General features: G+C 39.4%; 1 pseudogene; it reads right to left on the reverse strand.

The window, feature by feature from the left end:
* Positions 1–498: 498 nt before the first annotated feature.
* Positions 499–20,606, reverse strand: LOC100755747 (annotated as a pseudogene).
* Between the last annotated feature and the right edge of the window lie 1,903 nt (positions 20,607–22,509).

Raw genomic sequence — 22,509 nt, forward strand, 5'->3', positions numbered from 1 at the left:
AGTAAAAAGACTACCAAAATATCATTAAAGATAGTGAAAAAGAGCATCCAATTAATCGGCCAAGTTCTTAACTAGAAAAGTTTGGCAATTTGAGCCCTCAGATCTAGTCAGTGAAAAAATAGCAAAAGCCTATGGCATTGACTTAAGTGGAAAAGAAATGTATACATATGATTCTATAGCGTTTATCAAAGGAGAGGTTACAAAAATCCTCCTAGAAAAATTATTGGTTCTCAGTTTCTCCACTACCCTTACCTCTGTTGAGACAGAAAGGACCTCCCTGAGTCTGAAAACACCTTGGTTCCCCAACCACACTGACCTAATCTGAGAATACAAGGAGAGGCCAGACCATCTAGAGATCTAGACACTGATGTCTTTGCCCACATACGCCACTGGTTGAAAAGAAGGGATAGACAGTGCACACCTGCACCCACTGGAAGAAAAGATGGGAATACAATAGAGTAAGAACACACCCAACAACAGAAAACCAATATGACACCACTAGAATCGAGGGATTCCACCAACAAGGCCTGAAAAGCACAACACAGAGGAAGAAGAAAATGCGCACCTAAAAATCTACTTTATAAAGATGTTTGAGATCCTTAAAGAGGAAATGAGAAAAAATCTATTAAAGAAATAGAAGAATAAAAAAAAACAAAAAATTCAAGAAATAAATAATTCTCTTAAAGAATCTAAAGACAGCCAAGAAAAAAAAAAAAAAACAAGTGAAGGAAGCAATCAAAACAGTTCAAAGCATGAAAGCTGAAATAGAAACAATAAAGAAAACACAAAATGAGGGAATGGTCTATATAGAAAGTCTGGATAAATGATCAGGAGCTAAAGATGTGAGTATAACCAATAAAATACAAGAGATAGAAGAGAGTTTCTCAGTATTGAAGACTCATTAGAGGTTATACGGTCATTGACTACATAAAATCACAAGTCCAACAAATCCCTGATACAAAATATCCAGGAAATATGGGGCACTGTGAAATGGCCAAACCTTCAAATAATAGGTATAAAAGAAGGTGAAGAAATACAGCTCAAACGTACAGAAAAAATATTCAACAACATTAGATAAGAAAACTTCCCCAACATAAAGAAGAATTTGCCTATGAAACTACAAGAAGCTTACAGAATACCAAATAGCCTGGAGCACAAAAAGAATTCCCCTTGCCATATAATAATCAAAACACCCAATTTACAGAATAAGGAAAAAATATTAAGAGACACAAAGGAAAAAAGCTAAGTAACATATAAAGCAGACCTATAAGAATTGTTCCCAAATTCTCAATGGAAACTTTAAAGCCAGAAGGTCCCAGATAGATGTACAAACACCAATGGAACATGGATGTCAACCTAGACTATTGTATCCAGCAAAGCTTACAATCACTGTAGATGGAGAAAATAGGATATTCCATGACAAAACACATTTAAACAATAGAAATCCACCCCCACTGAAAATACTGGTAGAAAACTACAACCCAACAACGATAATTACACTCATAAAAACATAGGCAATAGATAATCCCATTTACCAAACACCAAAAGAAGATGGGGAAATCTACACAATAGCACTGCCAACAATAAATCCAAAACAAACAAGAACCAATGCTTCAAATCAATGGTTTTAACTTGCCTATAAAAAGATACAGGCTAACAGATTGGATATGAAAATAGAATCTATCCTTCTGTTGTATACAAGAAACACACCTCAACTTCAAAGACAGACACTACCTCACAGTAAAGTGTGGGGAAAATTTTTCCCATCAAATGGACCCACAAAACAGGCTAGTTTAGCAGTCCTTCTTCCTAACTAATTGGACTTCAAACTAAAATCAATCAAATGAGGTATAGAAGGTCATTTCATACTTGTTACAGGGAAAGTCCATTGACATAAAGCCTCAATCCTGAACATCTATGCCCCAAATATGAAGGCACCCACATTAGTAAAAGAAATATTACTAAAGCTCACAGCACAGATAAAACGTCACACACATAAATTAGGAGACTTTATCACCCTGCCCTCACCAATAGACAGGAAAACCAGACGGAAACTTAACAAAGAAACAAATGAAGTTATGACTCAATTGGGCCTAACAGACATCTTTAGAACATTCCATCCAAGAAAAAGGAATATTGCTTCTTCTCTTCACCACATGGGACCTACTATAAAATTGACAACATACTTGGCAACATAGCAAACCTCCACAAATAATAAAAATTGAAATGACCCCCTGTATCTTATCAGACCACCAAGCTTTAAAGCTAGAATTCAGCAACAACACAAATTGCAGAAAACCTACAAAGTCATGGAAATTTAATAATACACAATTGCACCATTCCAGGGTCGAAGAAAAACAAAAACTTTATTAAAGACTTCCTAGAATTTAGTGAAAATGTAGACACAACATACCCAAAATTATGGGACACTGAAAGCAGGGGTAAGAGGAAAATTAATAGCACAAAATGCCCACATGAAGAAACTGGGGAATAGCCACACTAGAGAACTGACAGAATGACTGAAAGCTCTAGAACAAAAAGAAGCAAACTCACCAAGGAGGAGTACACACCAGGAAATAATCAAACTGAGGGCTGAAATCAATAAAGTAGAAAATAGGAAAACATTACAAAGAATCAATGCAACAAAGAGTTGGTTCTTCCGGAAAATTAACAAGCTATACAAACCTCTATCCAAACTAACTCAGAGAGAGAGAGCATGCTAATTAACAAAATCAGAAATGAAAAGGGGGAAATAATAACAGACATTGGGGAAATCCAGAAAATCATAAGGTCATACCTTGATAAGCTGTACTACATAAAATTCAAAACCCCAAAAGAAATAGACAATTTTCTGGATAGATATCACTTACCAAAATTAATTCAAAAACAGATCAATAATTTGCATCTGCCTATAACCTGTAATGATATAGAAGCAGTCATCAAAAGTCTACCAAAAAAAAAAAAAAAAAAAAAAAACAGGGCCAGATGGCTTCACTGCTGAATTCTAGCAGAAATTCAAACAAGAGCTAATCACAGCACTCCTAAAATTGTTACACAAAATAAAAGAATAATTTACATTGCCAAACACTTTCTACCAGGCCACAATTACTTTGATACACAAGCGACAGAAAGACAAAACTAAAAAGTGAATTACAGGCCAATATCCCTCAAGAACATTGATGCAAAAATACTCAACGAAATACTGGGAATCAAATCCAAGAACACATCAGAAAAATCAACCACCATGATCAAGTAGGCTTTCTCCCAGGGATACAAGGATGGTTCAACATATGAAAACCTATAAATATAATCCACCAAATAAATAAACTGAAAAAGAAAAACTATATGATCATCTCACTAGATGCTGACAAAGCCTTTGACAAAATCCAACATCCCTTCATGATAAAGATCTTGGAGAGAACAGGAATAACAGGAACATACCTAAACATGATAAAGCAATATATAGCAAACCACAAACCAACATCAAACCAAATGGAGAGAAACTCAAAGTGGATATTTCTAAAATCAGAAACAAGACAAGGCTGTCCACTCTCTCCCCATCTCTTCAATAATGGACTTGAAGTTCTAGCTAGAGCAATAAGAAAACAAAAGGAGATAAAGGTGAAATAAATTGGAAAGGAAGAAGTACAGCTTTCACTGTTTGCAGATTATGTACTGCTTCAGCCCCTGCCTTGGGCACAACTTCAGTCTGCACACTCTGGAAAATCCTGCCTAATAGTCTGCAGACAGACTGAATCGGATCCAGAGCAACAAGTGATCGTGCATCTGCTGAGATTGCAGGGCTATTCTGGACCCTACAGAGTGCAGAGTTGAGATGCTTTGGCCCCTGCCTTGGGCTCAACTTCAACATACCCACTCTGGGAAATCCTGCCTCAGGGTCTACAGGCAGAATGAGTCAGTCCCTGACGACCAAGCCACCCTGACTCTGCTGAGATTAGTGGAATATTCCACCCACAGGCAGTGCAGAGGTGAGTTGCTTTGGCCCCTGACTTGGGCCCCACTTCTGCCTGCCCACTCTGGGAACTCCTAACCTGGGGGACTGCAGGCAGATTGAATTGGGCCCTGAGGACCAAGCAACCCAGAGTCTGCTGACATTTCTGTGCTAGTCCTGCTCTCACCCACCTAGAGAGCAAGCACCTTAGAACCGCCTGCACCAACCTTTAAACCCATCAGAGTATCGGAGCACATTTCATTCACCTGAAGAGAAGCCCGAAACCATAAACACCAGGAAAGGAAGAGACAACACCTGCACCCACTGGAAGAAGAGATGGGAAGATGACAATATAAGAACATATCCAACAACAGGAAAACCAATATGACACCACCTGAGTCTAGGGACTCTACACCAGCAAGAACTGAATATCCCAACACAGATAAAGCAGAAGAGAGCAATCTTAAAAACAAATTCATGCATATGGTAGAGACCCTAAGAATGAAATCAGAAAATCCTTCAGAGAAATGGAAGAAAAGAGTAACCAAAAGATGCAAGAAATCAAGGAAAGCCAAGAAAATACAATTAAACACCTGAAGGAAACAGTTCAGGGCCTGAACACTGAAATAGATACAATAAAGTAAACACAAACTGAGGGAATGCTGCAAGTAGAAAATCTGTGTAAACAATCAGGAACCACACATGCAATAATAACCAACAGAATAAAAGAGATGGAAGACAGAATTTCAGATGCTGAAGATAAACTAGAAGACATAAATTCACCAAAAAGAAAATCTTAAGTCTAACCAACCCTTAACAAAAAATATCCAGGAATTATGGGACACCATGAAATGAACAAACCTAAGGATAATAAGTATACAAGACATTGAAAAAACCCAACTCAAAGGTGCAGAAAACATATTCAACAAAATCATAGAAGAAAACTTTCCCAACATAAAGAAAGACATGCCAATTAAAGTACAAGAAGCCTACAGAACACCAAATAGAATGGACAACAAAAGAAAGTCCCCTCAGCACATAATAATTAAAATGCCGAACATACAGAATAAAGAAAGGATATTAAGAAGAGCAAAGGAAAAATGCCATGTAACATATAAAGGCAACCCTATCAGAATTACACTGGACTTCTCCATGGAAACTCTGAAATCCAGCCCAGAATACTATACACGACAAAGCTTTCATTAACTATAAATGGAGAAAACAAGATATTCCATGACAAAACCAGATTTAAACAATGTGTAACCACTAATCCAGCCCTACAGAAAGTACTGGAAGGAAAACTCCAACCTGAGGAAATTAACTACACTCACAAAAACATAGGCAACAGATAATCCCACTTTACTGAAAACCAAAAACAGAAAGCAGAGTAAATCCACATACAATACAACTACCAACAACAAATCAAAAACAAACAAGAATAAACACTCAATGGTCCTTGATTTCCCTTAATATTAATAACTTAATAGCTTAACTGTCTTACTAAAATGCACAGGCTATTCAAGCCCCCACAGAGTGCAATGAGTGCAGAGGTGAGCTGCTTCATCCCCTGCTTAGGCCCAACTTCTATCTGACCACCCTGGCAAATCCTGCCCGGGATCTGCAAGCAGACTGAATTGGTCCCTGAGGACCCTGGGATTCTGACTCTGCTGAGATTGCTGGGCTATTCCGGCCCCCACAGAGTGCAGAGTGTGCAGAGGTGAGCTGATTTGGCCCCTAACTTGGGCCCAACTTCTGCCTGCTCACCCTGGAAAATCCCGCTCCGGGATCTGCCGGCAGACTGAATTGGTCCCTGTTGGCCCTGGGATCCTAACTCTGTTGAGATCGCTGGGCTATTCTGGCCCCCACAGAGTGCAGAGAGTACAGAGGGGAGCTGCTTCAGCCCCTGCCTTGGGCCAAACTTCCATCTGCCCACCCTGGCAAACACTGCCCAGGAATCTTCCACAGGAAAACTCGACCCCTGAGGACCAAGCAATCCAGAGTCTGCTGACATCTCTGTGCCAGTGCTGCTCTCACCCCCTTGGAGAGCTAGTGCCTCAGACCTGCCTGCACCCAACTAAAAACCCATCAAAGTATCAAAGTCAATTGCACACACCTGAAGAGAACACCAGACCCATACACACCAAGAAAGGAAGTGACAACAACTGTCCCCACTGGAAAAAGAAATGGGAAGATGACAATATAAGAACATATCCAACAACAGGAAAAATAATATGACACCACCAGAGTCTAGGGGCTCTACACCAGCAAGACATGAACATCCCAAAACAGAAGAAGCAGAACACAGCAATGTAGGGGAAGCTGTAGCCACACCTACTTAGGGGCTGGCTACAGGTATGCCTGACTACACTTGCAAGGGCGTGGTCAGGGTGACATAAAGTGAAACCGAAAGAGAGACACAGTGCCCTTCCAGTCTTGCTCTACATCACATTGACCACACCCTCCAAAGCATGGTCAGGCATACTTGTAGCCAGCCCCTAAGTAGGTGTGGCTACAGCTTCCCCTACACAACAACCTTAAAAACAACTTCATGCAGATGATAGAGAACCTAAGAGAGGAAATCAGAAAATACTTCAGAGAAATGGAAGAAAAGACAAACCAAAAGATGCAAGAAATCATGGAAAGCCAAAAAAGCCAAGAAAATACAATTAAACTGCTGAAGGAAACAGTTCAGTACTTGAAAAATGAATTAGATCCAATAAAGAAAGCACAAACTAAGGGAATGCTGGAAATGGAAAGGCTGAGTAAACAATCTGGAACCACAGATGCAAGCATAACCAAAAGAATACAAGAGATGGAAGACAGAATCTCAGACACTGAAGACAAACTCAAGGAAATAAACTCGTTAAGCAAAGAAAATCAGAAGTCTAACAAATCCATAAGACAAAATATCCTGGAAATATGGGACATCGTGAAAAGACCAAACCTAAGGATAATAGGTATAGAAGAAGGTGAAGAAACCAAAAAAAAGGTGCAACAAAATCATAGAAGAAAACTTTCCCAACCTAAAGAAAGACATGCCTATGAAAGCACAGGAACCCTCCAGAAGGCCAAATAGAGTGGACCACAAAAGAAAGTCCGCTCGTCACATAATAATTAAATCACCAAGGGTACAGAATAAAGAAAATATATTAAGAGCAATACGGGAAAAATGCCAAGTTAAATATACAGGCAAACCTATCAGAATTACACCAGATTTCTCTATGGAAACTCTGAAAGCTAGAAGGACCTGGATAGATATTGTACCAACTCTGAGAGAACATGGATGCCAGCCCAGACTACTATACCCAGCAAAGCTTTCAATCACTATAAATGGAGAAAACAAGATATTCCACAACAAAACCAGATTTAAACAATATGTAGCCACTAATCCAGCCCTACAGAAAGTACTGAAAGCAAAATTCCAACCTGAGGAAATTAACTACACTCGCATAAACATAGGCAATAGATAATCCAACTCTACAAAAAACACAAAATAAAAGGCAGGTTAAATCCACATACAATACCAGTATCAACAACAAACCAAAAACAAACAAGATTAAACACACAATGGACCTTAATTTCCCTCAATATTAATGGTCTTAACTTGCCTATAAAAAGACACAGGCTAACAGATTTGGTATGAAGACAGAATCCATCCTTCTGCTGCATACAAGAAACACACATAGAATTCAAAGACAGACATTACCTCAGAGTACAGGGTTGGGATAAGATATTCCAATCAAATGGACCCAAGAAACGAGCTGGGGAGCTCTCCTAGTATCTAACAAGATAGATTTCAAACTAAAATCAATCAAAAGAGATGAAGAAGTTCATTTCATATTCATCACAGGAAAAATCCATCAGGAAGAATTCTCAATTCTAAACATCTATGTCCCAAATACAAAGGCACCAACATTCGTAAAAGAAACATTATTAAAACTCAAATCACAAATAAGGCCTCACACAGTTAAATTGGGAGGCTTCAACACCCCACTCTCACCACTGGACAGGACAACCAGACAGAAACATAAAAAGGAGACAAAGGAACTAACAGAAGTTATGACCCAATTGGGATTAACAGACATTTCTAGAACTTTCTATCCAAACACAAAAGAATATATCTTCTTTTCAGCGTCACATGGAATCTTCTCAAAAAACGACCACATTCTTGGCAATATAGCAAACCTCAACAGGTACAAATAAATTGGAATAATACCCTGTGTCTTATCAGACCACTATGCATTAAAGTTAGGAATCAAAAACAAATCAAGGTGCAAAAAACCTACCAACTCATGGAAATTGAACAACATGCAATTGCAACATTCCTGGGTCAAGAAAGAAATAAAGAAAGAAATTAAAGACTTCTTACAATTCAATGAAAATGTTGACAGAAAAATCCCCAAACTTATGGGACACTTTGAAAGCAGTACTAAGAGGAAAGTCCATAGCTCTAAGTGCTCACATGAAGAAACTAGAGAATAGCCACACTAGAGATTTCATATCAGCTGAAAGCTCTAGAAAAATGGAAGCAAATTCACCCTGGAGGAGCAGACGCCAGGAAATAATCAAACTGAGGGCAGATATCAATAAAGTCGAAAAAAAGAAAACAATTCAAAAATCAGTATAACAAAGAGTTGGTTCTTCGAGAAAATCAACAAGATAGACAAACCATTATCCAAACTAACCAAAAGACAGAGAGAGAACATGCAAATTAATAAAATCAGAAATGAAAAGGGGGACATATCTATGGACACTGAGGAAATCCAGAGAATCTTCAGGTCATACTTTGAAAACCTATACTCCACAAAATTGGAAAATTTAAAGGAAATGGACAATGTTCTGGACAGTTGCCACTTACCAAAATTGAATCAAGACTAGATAAGCAACTTAAACAGACCTATAACCTCTAAGGAAATAGAAGCAGTCATCAAACATCTCCCAACCAAAAAAAGGCCGGGGCCAGCTAGATTCACCGCAGAATTCTACCAGAAATTCAAAGAAGTGCTAATACCAATACTCCTCAAATTGTTCCAGAAATAGGGGCAGAAGGGACATTGCCAAACTCTTTGTATGAGGCTACAATAAACTTGATACCCAAGCCAAACAAAGACACAAATAAGAAAGAGAACTACAAACCAATATCCCTCATGAACATTGATGCAAAAATACTCAATAAAATCCTGGAAAATCGAATACAAGATAATATCAGAGAAATCATCCACCATGATCAATAGGTTTCATCCCAGGGATGTAAAGGTGGCTGAACATACAAAAATCCATCAATATAATCCACCATGTAAACAGACTGAGGAAAAAAATCACATGATCATCTCACTAGCTGCCCAAAAAGACTTTGACAAAATCCAACACCCCTTCGTTATAAAGGTCTTGGAGTAATCAGGAATAACAGGAACATACCTCAAAACAATAAAAGCAATATACAGAAAGCCAACCGCCAACATCAAATTACATGGAGAGAAACTCGATTCAATTCCTCTAAAATCGGGGACAAGACAAGGCTGTCCACTCTCTCCATACTACTTCAATATTGTCCTTGAAGTCCTAGCAGTCCTTGTAGTCCCTATTCAAGGGAATACAAATTGGAAAGGAAGAAGTCAAACTCTCACTATTTGCAGACAATATGATAGTCTACATTAGTGACCCGAAAAACTCTACCAGGAAACTTCTACAGCTAATAAACACCTTTAGCAATGTAGCATGATACAAGATTAACTCAAAGAATTCTATAGCCCAACTATATACCGATGACACTTTGAGGGAGAAAGAAATCAGAGAAACATTACCCTTTACAATTGCCACAAACAACATAAAATACCTTGGGGTAACACTAACCAAAAATGTGAAATACCTGTACCATAATAATTTTGAGTCTCTAAAGATAGAAATTAAGGAAGATACCAGAAAATGGAAAGATCTCCCATGCTCTTGGATAGGTAGGATCAACATAGTAAAAATGCCAATCTTGCCAAAAGCAATCTACAGATTCAATGCAATCCCCATCAAAATCCCAACACAATTCTTCACAGACCTTGAAAAAACAAATCTCAACATTATATGGGGAAACAAAAGACCCAAGATAGCCAAAATATCCCTATAAAATAAAGGAACATCTGGAGGAATCACTATCCCTGACTTCAAGCTTTATTACAGTCCTAAAAACAGCTTGGTAGTGGCACAAAATGGAATAGAGTTGAAAAACCTGATATTAACCCACACACCTATGAACACCTGATTTTTGGCAAACAATCCAAATTTATACGATGGAACAAAGAGAACATCTTCAACAAACGGTGCTGGCATAACTGGTTGCAGACATGTAGAAGACTGCAGTTAGACCCAAACCTATCGCTTTGCACAAAACTTAAGTTAAAATGGATCAAAGAACTCAACAAAAATCAAGCTACACTGAACCTATTAGAAAACAAAGTGGGAAATACCCTTGAATTAATTGGTACAGGAGACTTCTTCCTGAACATTACACCAGTAGCACAGACACTGAGGTCAACAATTTATAAATGGGACCTCCTCAAACTGAGAAGCTTCTGTAAAGCAAATGAGACAGCAAGAGTAAATGGCAGTCCACAGATTGGGAAAAGATATTCACCAATCCCACATCTGACAGAGGATTGATCCCCAAAATATACAAAAACTCAAGAAGCTGGTCCCGCAAACATAAAACAACCCAATTAAAATGGGGTACAGAACTAAATAGATAATTCTCAATGGAGGAATCTAAAATGACTGAAAGACACATAAGAAAGTATTCAACATCCTTAGCCATCAGGGAAATGCAAATCAAAACAACTCTGAAATACAATCTTACTCCTGACAGAATGGCCAAAATCAAAAACACCAATGACAGTTCATGTTGTAGAGGATGTGGAGAAAGGGAAACACTTTTCCACTGCTGATGGTAGTGCCAACTTGTACAGCCACTTTGGAAATCAGTATGGCAACTCCTCAAAAAATGGGAATCAGTCTACCACAAGATCCAGCAATTCCACTCTTACGTATATACCCAAAAGAAGCACATTCATACAACAAGGACATATGTTCAACAATGTTCATAGCAGCACTATTTGCAATAGCCAGAAAATGGAAGCAGCCTAAACGCCCATCAACCGAAGAATGGATAGAGAAAATGTGGTACATTTACAAAATGCAGTGCTACTCAGTGGAAAAAAATCAACGGAATCTTGAAATTTGCAGGAAAATGAATGGATATAGAAGAAAGCATTCTGAGTGAGGTAACCCAATCGCAAAAAGTCAAACATGGTATGTACTCACTCATATGTGGGTTTTAGACATAGGGTAAGGATTACCAGCCTACAATCCACACTGCCAAAGAAGCTAATATACAAGGAGGTCCCTAAGAGAGACATACATGGTCCCCTGTAGAAGGGGAGAGGTTAAGATCTACTGAGCAAATTGGTAGCAAATTGGAAGAGGGGGGAGGGAGCTAGGAGAATGAGAAGGGGAGAAGAAGAGGGATGCTGAGGACATGAGGGAGCAGAAAGTATGAGTCAGGGGTAGAATACATGATAACAAGAATGGAGATTTCATAATAGAGGGAGCCATTTTTGGGTTACAGAGAAATCAGGCACTACAGAAATGTCTGGAGATCTACAAAGATGGCACCTGCTAACTATCTCAGCAATGGAGGAGAAGCTACCTTAAATACCCTCCCCTGACTATGAGATTGATGATTGACTTATATGCCTTCATCCAGCATCTGGTGGAAGTAGAAGCAGACACCCATAACTAATCACCGATATGAACTGGAACCCAGATGCAGAGAAGGATGAGTGAAGAGCACAGAGTTCCAGACCAGGCTGGTGAAACACACAGAAACATCCTACCTGAACATCTGGGAACTCTTGCTTCCCAGTCTGATAGCTGGAATACCAGCATGGGAATGATCCAGTCCCCAGGAACATGGGTTTCTGTGAGGAAACCTCAGAATTCTATGGGACCACCTGTAGAAGCCCAGTATTTATCCCTAGTATAGGTGTGGACTTTGGGAGCCCATTCCATATAGAGGAATACTCCCTCAGCCAAGAAACATGGGGGTGGGCCTAGGACCTATCCCAAAGGATATGAAAGATTCTGATGACACTCTATGGAAGGACTCACCATCCAGGGGGAGCAGAAAAGATATGTGACAGATAAGGATTTAGTTGGGAGGGTAGGGGAGGATGGGTGGGAGAAGAGAACTGGGATTGTCATGTAACACAATCCTGTTTCTAATTCAAATTTAAAAATTTGAAAAAAAATAAAATACACAGGCTAACAGATTAGATATGAGGACAGTATCTAATCTTCTGCTGCATACAAGAAACATACCTCAAATTCAAACACAGACATTACCTCAGAGTAGAGGGTGGGGATAAAATATTCCAATCAAATGGACCCAAGAAACAAATTGGGGTAACTATCTTGGTATCTAACAACTTAGAATTCAAATTAAAATCAATCAATAGAGATGAACAAGGTCATTTCTTATCCATCATAGGAAAAATCCATCTGGAACAAGTCTCAATGCTAAACATCTATGCCCCAAATACAAAGATTACAACATTCTTAAAAGAAAGATTATTAAAACTCAAATCACAAATAAGACCTCCCACACTTATAATGGGAGACTTCAACTCCCCAACTCTCACAACTGGACAGGACCACCAGAGAGAAATATAACAAAGAGACAAAGGAACTAACAGAAGTTATGAACCAACTGGTATTAGTAGACATCTATAGAACATTCCATGAAAAACACAAAGATATACTTTCATTTCAGCATCACATGGAATCTTTTCAAAAAGTGATGACATATTTGGCAACATAGCAAACCTCAACAGGTACAAAAAAAAATAGGAATAATCCCTGTGTCTTATCAGACCTCCATGCTTTAAATTTAGAATTCAAAAACAACACAAATTGCAGAAAACCTACCAAGTCATGGAAATTGAACAACACGCAATTGCACCATTCCTGGGTCAAGGAATATATAAAGAAATAAATTGAAGACTTCCTAGAAGTCAATGAAAATAAAGACAAACCATTCCCAAACTTATGGGACACTGTGATAGAAGTACTAAGAGGAAAGTTCATAGCTCTAAGTGCTCACATAAAGGAACTAAAGAATAGTCACACCAGAGTGTTGACATTACAGCTAAAACCTCTAGAATTAATGGAAGCAAATTCAACCCTGAGGAGTAGAAGCCAGGAAATAATCAGAGCATAGAAATCAATAAAGTCGAAACAAAGAAAACAATTCAAAGAAACAATGTAACAAGGAGTCTGTTCATTGAGGAAATCAACAAGATAGACAAACCTTTATCCAAACTCACCAAAAGGCAGAGAGAGAGTGCAATGTAATTAACAAAATCAGAAACAAAATGGGGAATAGAACCACAGACACTGAGGATATCCAGAGAATCTTCAGGTCATACTTTGAAAACCTGTACTCCACAAAATTTGAAAATTTAAAGGAAAAGGACAATTTTCTGGACAAATATCACTTACCAAAATTGAATCAAGAACAGATAAGCAACTTAAACCAACCTAAAACCTCTAATGAAATAAAAGATGTCATCAAAAGTTTCCCAACCAAAAAAAGCCCGGGCCAGATAGCGTCACTGCAGAATTCTATCAGAAATTAAAAGAAGAGCTAATACCAATACTCCTCAAATTTTTCCACGAAATAGAAGCAGAAATTTCATTGCCAAACTCTTTTTATGAGGCCACAATTACATTGGTAAGCAAGACACACGAAGACACAACTAAGAAAGAGATCTATAGTCCAATATCCCTCATAAACATTGATGCAAAGGTGCTTAATAAAACATTGGCAAACCGAATCCAAGAACATATCAGAAAAATCACCCACCATGATCAAGTAGGCTTATTCCCACAGATGCAGGGTTTGTTCAACATTCGAAAATCTATCAATGTAATCCACCATATGAAAGAATTGAAAAAGAAAAACCATTTGATCATCTCACTAGATGCGGAAAAAGCCTTTGACAAAAGCCAACATCCCTTCATGATAAAAGTCCTGGAGAGATCAGGAATAGCATGAACATACCTGAACATAATAAAAACAATATAAACCAAGCCCACAGCCAAAATCAAACAAATGAAGGGAACCTCAAAGCTATTCCTCTAAAATCAGGAACAAGACAAGGCTTGTTCCATATCTCTTTAGTATTGTCCTTGAAGTTCTAGCTAGAACAATAAGACAAAAAAAAAAAAAAAAAGGAGATCAAGCGGATACAGTTTGGAAAGGAAGAAGTAAAACTTTCACAGTTTGCAGATGTCTACATAAGTGACCTGAAAAACTTTACCAGGCAACTCCTACAGCTGATAAGCAAGTTCAGGAAAGTGGCAAAATTAAATCAAAAAAAAAAAAACAGTAGCCCTACTTTATATGGATGATAAATTTGAGGGGAAAGAAATCAGAGAAACTTTACCCTTTCCAATTGCAACAAGCAAAATAAAATACCTTGAGCAACCCTAACCAAAAAAATGAAAGACGTGTATCATAAGAATTTTGAGTCTTTAAAGAAAGAAATTAAAAAGATACAAGAAAATGGAAGGATCTCCCATGTTCTTGGGTAGGTAGGATCACTATAGTAAAAATGGCAATCTTGCCAAAAGCAATCTACATATTTGATGCAATCCCCGTGAAAATCCCAGCACAATTCTTCACAGATCATAAAAAAACAATTCTCAACATAATATGGAAAAACAAAAGATCCAGTATAGCCAAAACAAACCTGTACAATAAAAGAACTTCCGGAGGCATCACCATCCCTGATTTCAAGATTTTTACAGAGTTATAATCCTGAAACCAGCTTGGTATTTGCACAAAAATAGACAGGTACACCCATCCAATAGAGTTGAAAACCTGTTATTAACCAACACTCCCATGAACAACTGATTTTTGACAAAGAAGCCAAAATTATACAGTGGAATAAAGAAAGAATCTTCAACAAATGGTGCTGGCATAACTGGATGCTAGCATGTAGAAGACTCTAGATATATTCATGTCTATCATCATCTACAAAACTTAAGTCCAAATGGATCAATGACCTCAGCATAAACCCAGAAACAATGAACTTATTAGAAGAGATAATAGGAAATACCCTTAAACAAATTGGTACAGGAGACCACTTCCTGAACATAACACCAGTAGCACAGAAACTGAGATTCACAATTAATAAATTGAACCTCCTGAAACTGAGAAGCTTCTATAAGGCAAAGGACACAGTCAACAAGACAAAACAACAGCCCAGAGATTGGGAAAAGATATTAACCAACCCCACATCAGACAGATGAATGATCTCCAAAATTTATAAAGAACTCAAGAAGCTAGTTTCCAAAACACCAAATAATCCAATTAAAATGTGGTGTACAGAAGTAAATAGACAATTCTCAATAGAGCAATCTAAAGTGGCTGAAAGACACATAAAGCAGTGCTCAATATCCTTAGCCACCAGAAAAATGCAAATCAAAACAACTCTGAGATATCATCTTACTTCTGTCAGAATGACTAAAATCAAAAATACCAATGACAGCTTATCCTGGAGAGGATGCGGAGAAAGAGGAACACTCCTCCACTGCTGGTGGTAGTGTCAACTCTTACAACCACTTTGGAAATGCGTATGGAGATTCCTTGGGAAAATGGGAATTAGTCTACCACAAGATCCAGCAATTCCACTCTTAGGCATATACCCAAAAGAAGCACACTTCTACAACAAGGTCATCTGTTCACTATGTTTTAGCAGCATTATTTGTAATAGCTAGAACCTGGAAAAAACATAGATTCCCCTCTACTGAAAAATTGATAGAGAAAATGTGGTACATTTACACTATGTAGTACTACTCAGTGGGAAAAAATAAAGGAATGGAATATTGAAATTTGCAGGCAACTGAATGGAACCAGAAGAAACCATTCTGAGTGAGGTAACCCAGTCACAAAAAGAGAGGCATTGCATTTACTCACTCATATATGGATTTCAGTCATAGAGTAAAGGATTGCCAGACTGCAGCCCCCACTCATCTCTCCCAACCACGGACCTACCCCACACCCCATACTACCTCCACTATCCAAGCAAGGTAGGGCCCTCAACGGGAACTCCACAAAGTCCACCACATCATCCTGGGCTGGCACTGGCCATACCCCATGTGTCCAGGCTGAGAGTGCATCCTTCACGTGGGATGGGCTCTCAAAGTCCGTTCTTACACCAGTGCAAAATACTAATCCACTTACAGGGGACCCTAGAGTATGGAGGGCTCCTAATTGACATCCATGTTCAGGAGTCTGGGTCAGTCTGGTACTGGCCTCCCAGACAGCAGTCTGGGGTCCATGTTTTCCCCCTTGTACAGGCCAGCTGTTTCTGTGGGTTTCACCAGCCTGGTACTGACCCTTTGGTCTTCATTTCTCCCTCTCTGCACCCAAGATCCAGAGTTCAGTTCAGAGTATATCTGTGGGTGTCTGCCTCTGCTTCCATCACCCAGTAGATGAAGGCCCTAGGATGGCACAAAAAGTAGTCATCAGTCTCATTATAGGGGAAGGGCATTTAGGTTATCCTCTAAACCATTGCAAGGATTGTCAGTTCGTGTCATCCTTGTAGGTCTTTGTAAATCTCCCTAGTGCCAGATCTCTCATTGGACCTATAATGACTCCCTCTAATATGGTATATTTCATCCTCTTCTCCACGATTCTTCCCCCAACTCAATATTTCTATTCCTCCATTTACTCCTCTCCTCTCCTCCTCCTCTCATTATAGCAGCTCCATGTCCCCAAACCCCATGCTCCGAATTAGCTCAGGAGTTCCTGACCCTTCCCATTCCTGGGGTCCATGCATTTCTCCCCTAGAGTCCTTCTTGTCTCCTAGTGTCTTTGGTGAAGAGGATTGTAGGCTGGTAATCCTTTGCTCTATCTCTAAAATTTATATATGAGTGAGTCAATTCCATGTTTGTCTTTGTGACTGGGTTACCTCACTCAGGATGGTTTCTTCTATTTCTATCCTTTTGCCTGTGAATTCCAAGATTCATTGCTTTTTTCTGCTGAGTAGTACTCCATTGTATAAATGTACCACATTTTCTCTATCCATTCTTCAGATGAGGGGCATCTAGGTTGCTGGCTGTTCCAAACAATGCTACTATGAAGTTGATTGAGCATATGTCCTTGTTTTATGGACATACATTAAATGGGTATATGCCCAAGAGAGGAATTGCTGAATCTTGAGGTAGACTGATTCCCATTTTTCTGAGGCACTGACATACTGATTTTCAAAGTGATCTTACAAGTATACAGTCCCACCAGCAATAGAGGAGTGTTCCTTTTTCTCCACATCCATTCCAGCATAGATTGTCTTTGGTGTTTTTTATTTTAGCCATTCTGACAGATGTGAGGTGGTATGTCAGAGTTATTTTGAGTTACATTTCTCTGATGCCCAAGGATTTTGAGCACTTTCTTAAGTGTCTTTCAGCCGTTTCATATTCCTGTGTTGACAATTCTCTATATAGTTCTGCAGCCCACTTTTTAATTTCATTGATTGGTGTTTTGGTGGCTAGCTTCTTGAGTTCATTTTATATTTTGCAAATCAGTCCTCTGTCAGATGTGGGGTTAGTGAAGATCTTTTATCATTCTGTGGGCTGTCATTTTGTCTTACTGTGTCCTTTGCCTTACAGAAGCTTCTCAGTTTCAGGAGGTCCCATTTATTAATTGTAGATCGCAATGTCCGTGCTACTGGTGTAATGTTCAGCAAGGGGTCCTCTCTACCTATTGTTCAAGGTTATTTCCCACTTTCACTTCTAGAAGATTCAGTGTGGCTGGATTTATGTTGAGGTCTTTAATCCTTTTGCACTTAAGTTTTGTGCATGGTGACAGATATGGATCTATCTGCAATCTTCTGCATGTCCAAATCCAGTTGTGCCAGCACAATTTGTTGAAAATGCTTTATTTCTTCCATTGTATAGATTTAGCATCTTTGTGAAAAATAAGGTGTTCATAGGCATGCGGGTTAATATCAGGGTTTCCTATTTTTTTAATTTTTTATCTATTTATTTATTTTTTATCATTTTGTTATTTGAATTGGAAACAAGATTGATTTACATGACAATCCCAATTACCATCTCCCTCCCTTCCTCCCCTAATATCAGGGTTTTAAATTTGATTCCATTGGTCTACCTGTCTAATTTTGTGCCAATAGCAAGCTGTTTTTAGAACTATGGCTCTATAATAGAGCTTGAAGTCAGGGATGGTGATGCCACTAGGCGATCCTTTTTTTGTACAGAGGTGTTTTGGCTATCCTGGGATTTTTGTTTTACCATATAAAGTTGAGTATTGTTCTTTCAAGGTTTGTGAAGAACTGTGTTGGGATTTTGATGGGGATTTCATTGAATCTGTAGATTACTTTTGAGAAGATTGCCATTTTTACTATGTTGAATCTACCTATCCAAGAGCATGGGAGAGCTTTCCATTCTTCGGTTTCTTCTTTAATTTCCTTTTAAAAGTACTCAAAGTTCTTACTGTAGAGGTCTTTCATTTTTTTTTGGTTAATGTTAGCCAAACATATGTTATGATGCTTGTGGATATTTTGAAGTTTGATATTTCTCTGATTTCTTTCTCATTCCATTCATCATCTGTTTATAGTACTGCTAATAATTTTTTGAGTTAAATTTGTATCCTGTTAATTTGCTGAAAGTATTTATCAGCTGTTGGTTTTTACTGGTAGAGTTTTCCAGGTTACTCATGTAGACTATCAGTTTGACTTCTTCCTTTCCAATTTGTATCCCTGTGATCTTCCTTTGTTGTCTTTTAGCTCTATCTAGATCTCCCCTTCTCCTCACTCTTCTCTTCCCTCTACTTCATTCTCTTCACTCAACTCGTCTATCTCTCGCCTTCTCCTCTCTATTCCTCCTTCTCCTCCCTCATATTCTTTTCTTATTCTCCCCTCCTGCTTCACTGTCACTCTTTTCCCCTTTCTTCTCCACCCCTCCTTTTCTTATCCTTCTCGTTTCCCTCCATTTCTTTCTTATCTCTTCCCCTCTTCTTCTCCCTTTATTCCTTCCCCTCCAACTCCACCTGCTCTCTACCTTCTCTCCTTCCTCTTTACTTCACTCTTTCTTCTCTTCATTCTTTCCTCTTCCTTCTCCACTCTGCCTTTTATTCTTCCTCCCATTTCTTCTCTCCCTCCACTAATATTCCTCTTGTAACTTCTCCCCTTACTTGTCTCCCTCCTCCCTGCTCTTCTCTTTCCCCTCCTACATGTCCTATTCATTTTCTTCCTCCTCTCCTGTTCTTCTACACCTATTTTTCTCCTCCCCATTTCTGCCTCTTTTTCCTTGCCTCTCATTCCTACCTCTTCTCCTACCCTATCTATCAAGCCCTCTACCTTTTCTCATTATACCCTTCCTTCCATTTCCTTCTCCTCAATCCCTCCTCTTTTTTTGCTCCTTTCTCTGTTGAAACCAAGGAGTCAATCAGGGACTGCTTAGATACATCTTCAATCATTTTTTACATATTGAAAGGATTTTATATTTTTAATTATGTGCATGCATGTGTCTGGGGTATATCCATTATGGTTATCCTTTAGCCCTAGGACCAAAGGCATTTTATCATGCAATATGAACACCTAGTAAAAACTCATGATGTGGAAGGGATAGAAGCACCAACATTTGAACAATATTGTCAAATAAGCAACACAAATTGTTAGTGAACATTTATTTGTTTTGAACTTTTAATATTTTTATGTCTGAACAGAACAATAAGCAACCTGAAATATTAAGCCCTCTTGAATGTGCATAGTTTTCAAGAACACCAAACACACAACGAAATCAGCAAAGATTGAAATGTTTACTGTTCTAGGTCATAACAGAGTAGTCTGCAGACCCTCACAGGGCTTTGAAGCAATATGTGGTTAATATCAGGGTTTCCTATTTTTTTAATTTTTTTATCTATTTATTTATTTTTTATCATTTTGTTATTTGAATTGGAAACAAGATTGATTTACATGACAATCCCAATTACCATCTCCCATTTTGTAATTGCTCGCACCAAAGAGAGAAATGGAATTCTCTGCTAGGTAATTAAGGAAACCATGCATATAGCGGGACACTGACATAAGATTATGAGTATTAAGTGATGAATAATCCAAAGCAGTCCCAATGATCACAAATAATCGCAGGAGGTATGGAGCCCCATAAATCTGAGACATCGGAATATCTGGGTAAGCAAGGAGGATGTTGGCATACTGGGGTTTTCAAACTGACTGAGCAGCTGACTGCCCAGGATCTTGTTGAAATACACTCTAATTCAATACACAAGTTCATCAACGGAATATTGCATATTATCAGACTTTTTCTGTGACTTCAAGAAAGTCACATAGTTTTCGAGAATGTGATCTACATTCTTCTCAGCAGGGAGTTGGAATATCTGCTTTTGCTTGTTTACCAAGTCCCAGTCCTCAACAAGACATGCTTTTAGTTCTTGAGGCAACTTCAATTCAACTCCTTTTCTAGGATTCACTGCCTGCATTCGCTGACCAGTGGTTACAACCCCAGCCACATTCTCATGAGGGACCTGGGCTACTTGACTGGTTGACAATTCTGCTTTCTGCAGCATTCTTTATGTGCTCTGACACTGGCATCGTAGGCATGGATCCTGAAGAAGGTTTCTCTACATGAAAGCCTTGCTCCATGGAGTGATGAGCTTCCTCCACAGAACACCCATTCTCTCCTGTGTTACTTTCCTCTTCTGGGGTTTTTTCATCTGCTCTTGCACGGCCACCATAGGCATGGATCCTGAAGAAGTTTTCTCTACATGAAAGCCTTGCTCCATGGAGTGATGACCTTCCTCCACAGAGCACCCATTCTTTACTGTGTTGCTTTCGTCTTCTGTAGTATTCTTCATGTGCTCTGGCACTGGCACTGTAGGTATGAATCCTGAAGAAGGTTTCTCTACATGAAAACCTTGCTCCATGGAATGAAGACCTTCCTCCACCAAGCACCCCTTCTCTCCTGTGTTACTTTCCTCATCTGGGTTATTCTTCATGTGCTCTGGCACTAGCACCATAGGCATGGAACCTGAAGAGGGTTTCTCTACAAGACAGCCTTTCTCATCAGAGTGATGACCTTTCTCCACAGAGCACGCATTTCCTGTTTAACTTTCCTCATCAGTGTAGCTGTTGTGAAACTCACCACTATCCCCAGAACAAAATTTCTTCTCTGTGCTCCCTTTTGTGATAGAGAGCTGTCTCTTTTTCTTAGCAGGGTGGCCTCTCTCCACAGCGAGAACTTTCTCTGCAGAGTGGATTATCTTGGAAGATGGGCCTTTCTCTGCAGGGCCTTTCTCTCCTCAAGTAGATGTTTCTCTGCACTGCAGCTTTTCTTTGAATGCCTGCCTCTTCCCGTGGGGTGATTTTGCCCTGCAGATGGTCCCCAATCTGCTGAGTGACCCTCCTCTGTAGGGCTGCTTGTCTTCAGGGGGTGATTTCTCCATGTCACGTGTTATTTCCCTGTGGAAGGTCTTTCCTCCATGGTTTAACCCCTTTCTGCAGGGCGACTTCTAAGGTAGTGATCTCTCCCAGCAGGGATATCTTCACCTGCAAAGGGTATGCCCTTGCCAAGTCGACTCTTTCGACTGAGCAAACCTCCTTGTAGAGGAAGCTGTAGCCACACCTACTTAGGTGTGCCTGACCACGCTTTTGAGTGTGTGGTCAGGGTGATGTAGAGTGATACTTGCATGGGACTGTGTTTTCTCTTTCGGTTTCACTTTAGTACCTGCTGGACAGACTGCTGCCAAGCTGCCTGGCTGGGTTGCTTTGTAAATAAGGCTTTTCCCTATTAAATACCCTTATATTTCTACTTGGCTCCATATTGGTAATTTCCCACTATATCTGCTTGTCAGGAGTGGGATATTGAAAACCTACACCCCATTTGGAACAGGCTGTGGGGCCCACCCAGCCTGCAGCCTTGGCAGGGAAAGGTCCCTCTCTTCAAAGGTGTTCCAAGCTCCCAGCTGACCATTGCTGCTGAGCTGCTCCCAGCTTGGAGACTCACACAGATCTCCTACAGTTTTACCAGCGTGTGCTTGGGACCATCAGTCTGAACTGCTGCCTACCTGTGCCCAGGGGGCCTCCAGCCCTAGAACCAAGTTGGAGTAGGACTTGGCTTTCAGCAGGGTCCGTGCAGTGGCCTTAAAGCTGTGCCTCATTCACTGGTTGCAGCCGCAAGGCCATATACTTTCTAAGATAAGCACAGCCGCTTTTGTGACTTCTCTCCACAGCTGCCACCCACCACTGTCAAACACTGCTTTGGAATAACTGAACACCTGTGCCACCCACTGATCAAAGATAGATACTGCATCTGGAGTAGAAATCAGGTAAAATTATGGTGGAATATTTATCATTTGCTAAAATTGGTAATATTTTTGCTAATTACGTGAATTCACTGTTTGAGGAGGATGCTAATTTGCCAATTACTGGCCTATATGCCATAATGGCTGTTAGCCTGCTGGTACAAATAGT

The sequence above is a fragment of the Cricetulus griseus genome, chromosome X (genome assembly GCF_003668045.3).
Source record: "Cricetulus griseus strain 17A/GY chromosome X, alternate assembly CriGri-PICRH-1.0, whole genome shotgun sequence".
Taxonomy (NCBI): domain Eukaryota; kingdom Metazoa; phylum Chordata; class Mammalia; order Rodentia; family Cricetidae; genus Cricetulus; species Cricetulus griseus.